Source organism: Solanum tuberosum, unplaced genomic scaffold (genome assembly GCF_000226075.1).
Source record: "Solanum tuberosum cultivar DM 1-3 516 R44 unplaced genomic scaffold, SolTub_3.0 scf00012, whole genome shotgun sequence".
Taxonomy (NCBI): Eukaryota; Viridiplantae; Streptophyta; class Magnoliopsida; order Solanales; family Solanaceae; genus Solanum; species Solanum tuberosum.
Window position 1 is genome coordinate 1276836 of NW_006238937.1, and position 10439 is coordinate 1287274.

Here is a 10439-nt window from a genome sequence, read left to right on the forward strand (position 1 = left end):
GTCAGCCAATCCTCTGTTCTCAGGACCAAGACCTCTATAGAAGCAGTCCAATATCATTTTATCTGAGATTCCATAAATTGGGCATTGCATCAATATTTTCTTAAATCTCAGCCACAACTCATGGATTGATTAACCCTCAAATTGCCTGAAATTTAGGATGTTATTCCTAAGAATCATCATTTTTGAAGGAGGGTGGTCCTTTTGGTTACCATTGCTAGAAGACATGCTCCTTTCTTCTGTTCTGAACAAGCAACTTAGAAACCAAAACTAAAAATAAGTAGACTTAACTATGACTAAAAAGAGCAAAATTCATTTTCACCAAAAGAATCTCAATCAACACCACTCCCCGGCAACGGCGCCATTTTGATTAAATAACGTTTCAAAGACACTTCATCCAATTCTAACCGTCAACGATCGTTAATCAGTATATAACCCAACTAAATGAGTTGGGGTCGAATCCCACAGGGAGCGGTATGTGTTTGAGATTCAATAATAAAGTGTGAACATGGTCAAATCAGTCATAGGAATAGAAATTATCGAATATAAACATCATTCAAATCAGGGGGTGACACGAATGTCAATTGGGGGATTTGGTTTGAAATTATCAACTACGAACAGTGATAAACAATATGGAATAACAATAATGAAATGGGTTCTTGGGATGTGATTCAATTATAGGCTAATATAGACAAATGGGTAATTGAAATTATTAGAAATTAGCTAGATATTAATGAGTCAGCTTAGACTACAGAGGAAGTAAACTTTCTCTCGAAAAATTTACCCTGAATCAAGTCGATTTCTCTCGAACATCAACAAGCATGCAAAATAAGAACAGCCCACACCTTAGTCCATTCACTCTCTCGAGCTAAATGTATCGAATTAGGTTTAGGATTCACTCTCTCGAGTTGAACCCATGTCAACCTAATACCCATAGACCTATCAATCAATAATCTTAATTTTAAAACCTCTCTCTCGAGCAAGCCAAAAACACAAGGGTAGAACTGCATTTGCAACTATAATTCTTAAATTAAACCACAATTAGTGATTGAACTCACTTCTAAATAGCATTTAAACTAACAATTATCAATACACATAAGCTAAATCAGCCCATAATCACATAATCACACACCAATAATTGGGGTTTCAGCTAAACATCATAAAAAGATAAAAATTGTTTCCAAATTGAGTTTCCATTAACTGGGTAAGATTGATTTCTTCCTTACAATGCTCCAATTCAAAGAATTTCAAAGATCCACTTCCAATTTCTTAGAAGTGAAAAACTTTATTTCTTCAAAAATTAGGAAAAACTAGAGAAAACTTGTCTTACAGTTCAAAACTTTTTAAAAATCTGTTCTCCAGATTAATTCTCTTCTTAATACTAAACTAAATGTTCAGAAATGTATTTATTGTTGCCAAAAATGTGTTGCGAAGAGTTACTCGACGTAGTAAGTCGGGCTCGCCGAACCACTTAGTGATCCGCCCTTTGGTCAATTCCATCGCCCTTCTGCCTTGGCCTTTAGAATCCTCAAGGTCTGTAACTTTGGGCGATCCAACACTGCATCGCGAAACCACTTGGCGATACACCGACTGCTCTTTTCTCTTGCCAACTTGATTCTTTACTTCAGGGCTTGGCACTCTAGAACTTTAGGTGGTCAAATAGCCATTCAGCGACTCGCCAAGTGGACTTGGCGATCACCAGGCTTGTATTTCTTCATTCTTTTAGCTCGCTTCATTCCTTTTTGCAAATTAGTGTCCTTGCTTTGTTCCTCAATCCATATACCTATAACTCAAGGGTTTTACATCAGTTCTTGACACAGAATAAGCATTTGAGGACACTAAACCTATATAAATTAATCCCTAAATGATTTTAAATCTTGGACTCATCAATTAGGTACCCCTTGCTCCTCAATGTTCCTCCTAGCAGGATGACCTCAGAAAACCCTTCATGGAGGCATGATCTGAAAGACACGTGCAACCACGAGTTAGAAGAAACTTTTTAGTAATCAAACTCTAACACACAAAATGAGTGTGAAAGAAGTGAGAAAATTTCCCAAGTGTTGCAGCCTCCTAATTATAGATGTGGTGCGCTTCACACCGATAACTAGGACTCTACAGACACAAATTTATAGACTTCCTAAGACTCTTGAAGTCTGTGCTCTAATACCAAGTTTGTCATCCCTCGAGCCTACACCCTGGGTGGGACTGACACTCGAGAACCATTGCTGTCCCCAAGAGAACCCTTGTCCTGGCTTAACTTATAGCAGGAAACTTAACTTAACAGAGATAAACCCATCTAACTCAAAAATGTTAATAAGAAAACATTCAACTAGCCAATAAGGCAAACTCAAGTCTTTAAACGACATATTAAATGAATAAGACTAAAGAACTATGACTACTCATCAATGAAGCCTCTAAAACAAAGAGGGATGTCGGGATAAGACCTTCGATCATCCTAACAACTAAAATACTAGAAAGCAACGTAAAAAAAGTCCTCCAGAAAGTAAGGAGGCCCACAAACTGATTCTGAGTGCTCAATTGGATCAACGAGGCACTGGATGCTGATCCTGGTTACCTGTGTTTGCATCATAAAACGATGCAGGCCAAATGGCATCAGTACACTGAATGTATGAGTATGCGAGGGGAAAACTAAACAAGACATAAGCTTGAAAGGAATCTGAAAATAAAACTTACCTTGGCTTTACTCAACTCATGAATAACTCCACTCAAATGCAAAGTAAACAACAACAATAGTTCAGTTGTACAAAGCATTTAAAACAGGAGGTAGCAACTCAATTTGTTAAAGAAATGCAATAACAACTCAGTTTACATGTAAAGTAACATAATACTGTTGGAGTACTTCTAACTGACAACTACCACTATGAGCCTAAGTGATGATACAACGTCTTGCCCACACTGCCAGAACTGTCCTATACTTTGCCATCATATAGAACACCTTAACTAAGTGGATCCACTAGTCTATGCTGAAAAGTACTAAGAAATAACCTAAAAAGTATGATCCTTTCTACCGATGATGACTACATGGTTTATGGAGACTTTAGTTATTATGAACTCGTGTCCCCATATCGGTGCGCAATACTACTCCCAAAATATACTCAACTCATATGTTTTAAAACATAACTATTTATTTGGTTTAAGATAATTACTCAAAATTTAGCTTAAAAGCTCTCTTGGAAATCAGTGTTTCCTTTCTTGCTTAAATGTGAAAAACATTTTAACTCTTGGGAATACTTAGTTCCCGTATAATCATTGTAGAAATGAACTTTAGTCTTACTCTTTACTCAACTCAAAGTTTAAGTCTTAAAAAAAGTTAAAACGTTTGTAAAAGACTTTTGGAAAACTCTATGAGTTTGTCTTCACTTAACTCTTAACCTCTTGAGTTGACTCTTAACTTTCCTTGAATTGAAGTATGGATTCAAGGCTCATGATCTCATGTTGATGATGACTTCATGATGTTTAGACGTACCTTAGAGTATAGAAATCGACTAGAAAACATAGGTACATTCCTTAGAAACTAGTACAGAAAAAAGGGGAAAAATGGGAAGAATTGGCGTCCTTGACGCTCTAAGAGGCGCGGGGCTCCAAAGCCTAAACTTCAGAACTGAAGTTGTGACACTCTGGCTGGCGCGTCTCCCTAGAGCCCAAACTTCAAACACTAAAGTGGGGCGCTCTTACTGGCGCGGCGCCCTAGACCCCTGCCCAGAAAACTCCAATTTTTCTCCTTCAGTTTTCAACTCTAAGCACACCAAAATCATCTTGATCTAGGAGTTATGGTCATTTGAAGTTGACCCAAAACTAATTCTTAACTCAACTTAACCAATTTTTCTAGATTTTCCATTCTTTCAAAAAATCACTCTTTCTAATTCTAGCTCTTTCTGGTTCTTTCAAATAGTGAGGTGTTACATGTTTGAGCTTAAGTGTGGGGGTGCGTATGACCCTTGATGAAAATTAAGAGAACATGCTACTAGCTAGACCTAAAGGCCTCAGGGGGTTTTTTTATCCCTTATTTTTTAAATGTTATTTGATGCTTTGGGGACATATAATGTTTTTCAGTATTGGGTGGACGAATGAATTCCTAGTTTTTATTGTTTTATTGAGTCTTTTTTTTAAGATGGGTTCCTTGGCTTTTGTTTTCGATTCTTTTCATGAGGATAGTCCCTTTGAACAGAGTGTCTTTTATTTTCTTAGAAATAAGTTTTTTTTTTGAGAGACAAGAAAAGGCCCTTTTTGAGTGGTGTGATACTTGCTTTTTAGGCCTAATTTTTTAGTAGTATTTTCTTGTGAATGCTTGATTGATAAGGAAATTGCACTCTTTGACACCTAAGCTCTTGGTTGTGACTTTGTATAAAGCTTATTTTATTTTGTAGTTTTTTATGATCCTGTCTATCTTAGAAGTGGAATTGATCCATCTTGATTTATACTTGTGCCATGTGTGGTGAGATTTTGTTTATTCCATGTTTTGCATCTTAGTCTAGAACTTGCCCTGCATGTTATTGAAGCGAAATAAAAAGTGTTGCTTTGTTTAAGAGATGATACTAGGCTTTCTTTGATTTGTCTTGTAAATTTTAGCCTTTTAAGATATTATATCACCAGTTAGCCCCTTTGAGCCTGTAACATTTTCTTAATAGCCATATTTTACCCTAAACTATTTTGTTGAATCCCTAGTTTTTGCATCTTGCTTTCTTGAGCATTATAGCATATACTTATTCTAATTGTTAATTCTGATGAAAAAGGAATGGTTGAGTGGAAAAGTTAATCAATGATAGCTACAAAGTGCTTAAACAGCCCTCTTTAAAAGAATGTAATGAAAAAAAAGAAGAGAAGAACAAAATAATGTGACATGAAAAAAAAAATCTTTGAAAAGAAAAAGAGAAAAAAAAGATTGAAACATTCTTGAGATGATGAGCATTACTTGTGAAATAATTGTTGAAGAGAGGGCTGAAAATAAAGAGAAGAAAATAATGGGTGATAAACTCTTAAAGTACAAAGTGCTTAAGGAAGTGTAAGTCACTATTATATAATTTTACTACATGTCCCCTAGCCTATATTACAACCCATTAAAGTCTTATTTAATTCTATTCAAGCAAGCTTAATTAGTGGAGATGTACATAATGAGCAAGCCTATGGTTCTTTGTGCATACATGTGAATTTTATTGCTGAGTGTGGATTGTTCTTTGATGCTAAGTCCTTAATTTATATTCAATCTTTTGAATTGAGTATGTGTGCTATTTCTTCTTGTGAGGGAACTTGTTTCATGATGGATAGGTGATTTTATTAACTTTCTTTAATGAGAGTAGGGGATCAAACTTAAATTTGATGAGTTCAAAGTCCTTCCTTGAGGTTAGAAGGTTAGAGGTTTGTTATTTATTTGATGTCTTACATAATGAGCGGGAATTGTACTTGACATTTTGAAATTTGTATATGGCCTAATTTTTTGTGTCAACCAAAGTGATGACATTCCTACTTTAATTTTTTTGAGATGAGCTTGAATGTTTACTCGAAGACGAGCAAAAGTTTAAGTGTGGGGTATTGATGTGAGGCCAAAAATATATTTTCTTATCATTATTTGCCTCCCATTTATTATTTGTATTTGCCCCTTTGAGCATGGATTTTATGGATTATGCTAAATAGTGTATTTTATTTGTAGGAGTAAATTGAGGTAAATGTAACACCTCGCTATTTGAAAGAACAATAATTAGAAAGAAACCGTTTTTGGAAATGATCAAATTTGGAAAGTTTGACAAAGTTAAGCAAAGCATGAGTTTTGGGTCAACTTAAAATGACCATAACTCCTAGAACAGGATGAGTTAGGTGGGATACAAGATACTATAGGAAATGTCTTTGAATTATATTTCCAACGCCACCGAGTTTGCTCAATTTTGAGTTCGTATGAGGGAGATATGCCAATTTGAAGTCGGGCAGTCTAGATAAGGAAAGTCAAAATCGGATTTTAGAAGGGTATTATGGTCTTTTCACTACCCAATTAATTAAATTCGTTTTTGGTAATTAAATTGGGGTCTAAACTGATTTGGTTTAGTTTACGCTTCATAAAATTAAGTTAGGGTTTTGACAGAAGAGAAAAGAAGAGGAGAAAAGAGGAGAAGAAGCAAGGATTCGTTGCGTTCTTGAAGTTAAGCTTGTAGATTTCGCCAAAGATTGATCCCTACGAGGTATGTGAGATCACATATCATTGGGTTAGTTCACCCACGCGCCAATCATGATTTAATTCAACGAAATTATGTTCTTGAAAGTATAGAAATTGAGTTTTTGATGGATTGTGTTGAAGTTTCTATTGGGTTCTTGATTTTTGAAGTTGTTGAGAAGTTCTAGAGTTAAGTTCATGAAAGTTGATGTTGATTTGAGTAGATTCGTGCATATTTTGGTTATGTATTCGAATCTAAGTGTTTGGGGAAGGAACCATTCGTACCTAAAGGGTTTAGAGTTGAAAAACAACCAAGAAAATTTGTCAAAAATCTGGGAAAAGGGATGGGGCACCACGCCACTCAAAGCACCCCACATTAGTGCCTGAAGTTTGGGCTCTGGGGAACTGCGCTAGTCAGAGAGCCCCAACTCAGGCTTTGAAATTTGATCTCTGGCGCTCGACATCACTCAGAGCGCCAGGGACGCCATGTCTTCTACCCTTTTCCACTTCTTTCCGTTTGAGTTCCCTCGAAACGTACCTATGTTTTTTAGTTGATTTCTACACTCTAAGGTACGTGTAAACATCATGATATACCACATAAACATGAATCATAGTTCCAAATTCAAGGAAATTTAAGAGCCAAGTCTAGAGAGTTCCTAGAGTCTTGTCGAAAGTCTTTTACAAATGTTTTAAACTTGTTTTAAGAATTGAGTTTTGAGTTGAGTAAAGAATAAAGAATGAAGTTCATTTCTTCAAAAGAGTTTATGGGGACTATGTATTCCCAAAGAGTAAATGTTTTCACATTTAAACAAGAAAGGAAACCTCGATTTCCAACAGAGCCTTTGAGCTAGTCTTTCAGTAAAGCGTAAATGTTTTCACAATTAAGCAAGAGAGGGAACACAGATTTCCTAGAGAGCCTTTGGGCTAGTTTTTGAGAAATTATCTCAAATCACAGAAAGAGTTATGTTTTTAAACATATGAGCTAGTTATATTTTGGTAGTAGTATTGATCACCGATATGGGGGAGAGTTCAAACAACTCACAACCCATAAACCATGTAGCCAACGTGGGTAGAAAAGGGTCATACTTTTTAGATGATTACATAGTGATTTTTAGCATAGACTAGTGGATCCACTTGGTGGTTAGGTTCCATACCCTCGGCAAGGTATATGAATGCCCTGGCAGCGTGAGGTAAAACGTTGTATCATCACATAGTTCTTAAGTGATGGTTGTCGGTTAGAGAACCTCCCACAAAAGTATTTTGAATTCTTATATACACAGAGTTAATTGTATTTTTATATACACAGAGAGTTTATATTGTATCCTTGCATAAAAATTGAGTTACTATTGTATTTCTAAATACATAGAGTTGTTATCTATATTTTAAAAGCTTTTCTTTATATTGCATTCATATTATTGCTTTATATTGAAATGAGTTAAGTTGAGTTGAGTTGAGCCCATGTATGTTCTTTTAGTTCCTTTCAAGCTTATGTCTTATTTTAGAATTCCCCTCACATGCTCGTACATTCAATGTACTAATGCCATTTGGCCTGCATAGTTTTTATGATACAAATACAGTAACCAGGATCAGCACCCAATGCTTCGTTGATCCAGTTGAGCATTTAGAGTGTTGTGTTGAGCCTCCTTGCTTTCTGCAGGATCCCTTTTATTGCTTTATCTGTTAGTTCATTAGGATGTCGTGGGTCTTCTCCTGACGCCCATCTCAGTTGTTAGAGGTCTCATAGACATATAGTTGATGTTAGTTCATGAGTCTTTACTTTTTCTTTTCAGTTATGTTGAGACTTGAGTTGCCATTTTGGCCAGTGAATGTTGATCTTTAAAAACATTCTAAGTTATTTATTTAGACACTTTAGTTATAATTGTATTTTAATACTTCTTTTATCATGAGTATATCCTCCGCTAAGAGTTAAGCAAGGCCAAGGGTTCGTTTGGGGCCATCAATGGTACTTGAGTGCCAGTCCCACCCGGGGTGTAGGCTCGGGGTGTGACAAACTTGGTATCAGAGCACAGAGTTCAAGAGTCCTAGGGAGTCTATGAAGTCGTGTTGTAGAGTCCTAGTTATCTATGTGAAGCGCGCCACATCTACAAGTAGGAGGGTGCGATATTTAAGAACTATCACACTTCTTTAATACTCATTTCGTGCGATAGAGTTTATCTCTAAACAGTTTCTTCTAATTCGTGCTTGCGTGTGTCTTTCAGATCATGCCTCTACGAAGAGCTGTCAGAGGTCGTCCCACTAAGAGAAATGTTGAACCATAGGACCAAGGGGTACCAAATGCACCAGAAGTGCAACCCGTAGGAGAGGTCACCAATGCTGAGTTCCGTGAAACTATCCGAATGTTAAGTCAAGCTATGACTAATCAAGTTGGAAAAAGAGAGAATCGATAGGAACGCATTGATATTTCATGGATCCGTGAGTTCTTAAGGATGAATCCTCCAAGCTTCACTGGTTCAAGTGTCATTGAGGTTCCAGAAAACTTTGTTGAAGAGATACAAAAGGTTTTTGAGATTATGTATTTTGTTGATGCTGAGAGGGTGGAACTAGCTGCATACCGAATGAAGGGTGTCACTAGAATTTGGTTTGATAAGTGGAAAAAGAATAGAGCTGAAGGTGCACTACTTGTGAGTTGGGCTTTGTTTGAGGAGGCATTCTTGGGGCATTTCTTTCCCCGTGAACTAAGAGAAGCCAAGGTACAAGAATTACTTACTCTTAAGCAGGAATCTATGGGTGTTCATGAGTACAATCTGAAGGTCACCCAACTTTCCCGCTATGCTCTGTAGATGGTTGCTAACATGAGAGGCAGGATGAGTTTGTTTGTTGCTGGATTGTCTCGTCTGTCAAGTAAGGAAGACAAGGAAACTATGCTGATAGGGGATATGGACATAGAAATGCTAATTACCCATATGTAACAAGTTGAGGAGGATAAGCTGAGGGATAGAGAAAAGTTTAAGAATAAGAGGGCTGACATCGGGGAATGAGTTTGGGCAGCAAAAGAGTAATGTGAACAAGTCTTCTTTCCAGTAGAAACAAAATGGACCTGCTCCATCATCTGCTAGTGCACCTACACCAAGAAACAAAGGTGAGTTCAAAAATCAGAATTCCCAGAATTTTAGAGCTAGACCTGCACATTCTCAAGGTAGTATGGCCCAAGGGGGTAATAAGACTCCTGCATGTGCTAAGTGTGGTAGGAGCCACTCAAGGGTGTGTCGTGATGTCTCTACTAGTTGCTTCAAGTGTGGTCAGAACGGTCATTTTTTGAGAGAGTGTCCTAAGAACAGGCAGGGTAATGGTAATGGGGGCAATAGAGCCCAAACTTCTTCAGATGCTCCACCAGACAGAGTTGCATCTAGAGGAGCTACTTCAGGGGCAAGCGGAGGAGCAAACCATCTTTATGCTATCACTAGTCGCCAAGAGCAAGATGATTCACCAGATTTTGTCACTGGTATAATCCAAGTCTTTAACTTTGATGTTTATGCTTTGCTAGATCGAGAAGAGTGTCTATCTTTTATGACTTCCTATGTTGCGATGAATTTTGATGTTCTTCCTGAGCAACTTCTTAAGCCCTTCAGTGTTTCTACACCTGTTGATGAGTCTATTCTAGCTGAGAGAGTCTATCACGATTTTACCATTTTTGTCAATCACAGGAGTACCATCGCTGACTTAGTGGAGTTAGATATAGTAGATTTTGATGTCATTCTAGGTATGGACTGGTTTTATGCCTGTTATGCATCAATAGATTGTAGAACTCGAGTAGTCAAGTTCCATTTTCCCAGTGAACCAGATATACAGTGGAAGAGTAGTTCAGCAGTGCCTAAGGGTCATTTTATTTCGTACCTTAAGGCGAGGAAGTTAGTTTTCGAGGGGTGCGTCTATCACTTAGTCCGAGTTAATGACACTAGTGTTGAGATACCTCATATCTTCCCGGAGTCCCTCCTAAGAGAGAAATAGACTTCGGTATAGATATTCTTCCCGATACTCATCATATCTCTATTCCGCCATATAAAATGGCACCAATAAAGTTGAAAGAGCAGTTGAAAGATCTCCTAGAGAAAGGTTTCATTCGACCAAGTGTCTCACCTTGGGGCGCTCCGATCTTATTTGTGAGAAAGAAAGATGGTTCTCTTAGAATGTGTATAGATTATCGTAAGTTGAATAAGGTTACTATTAAGAATAAGTGTCCTCTTCCAAGAATTGATGATCTTTTCGATCAACTTCAGGGTGCGACTTGTTTCTCTAAGATAGACCTCAGATCTGGCTA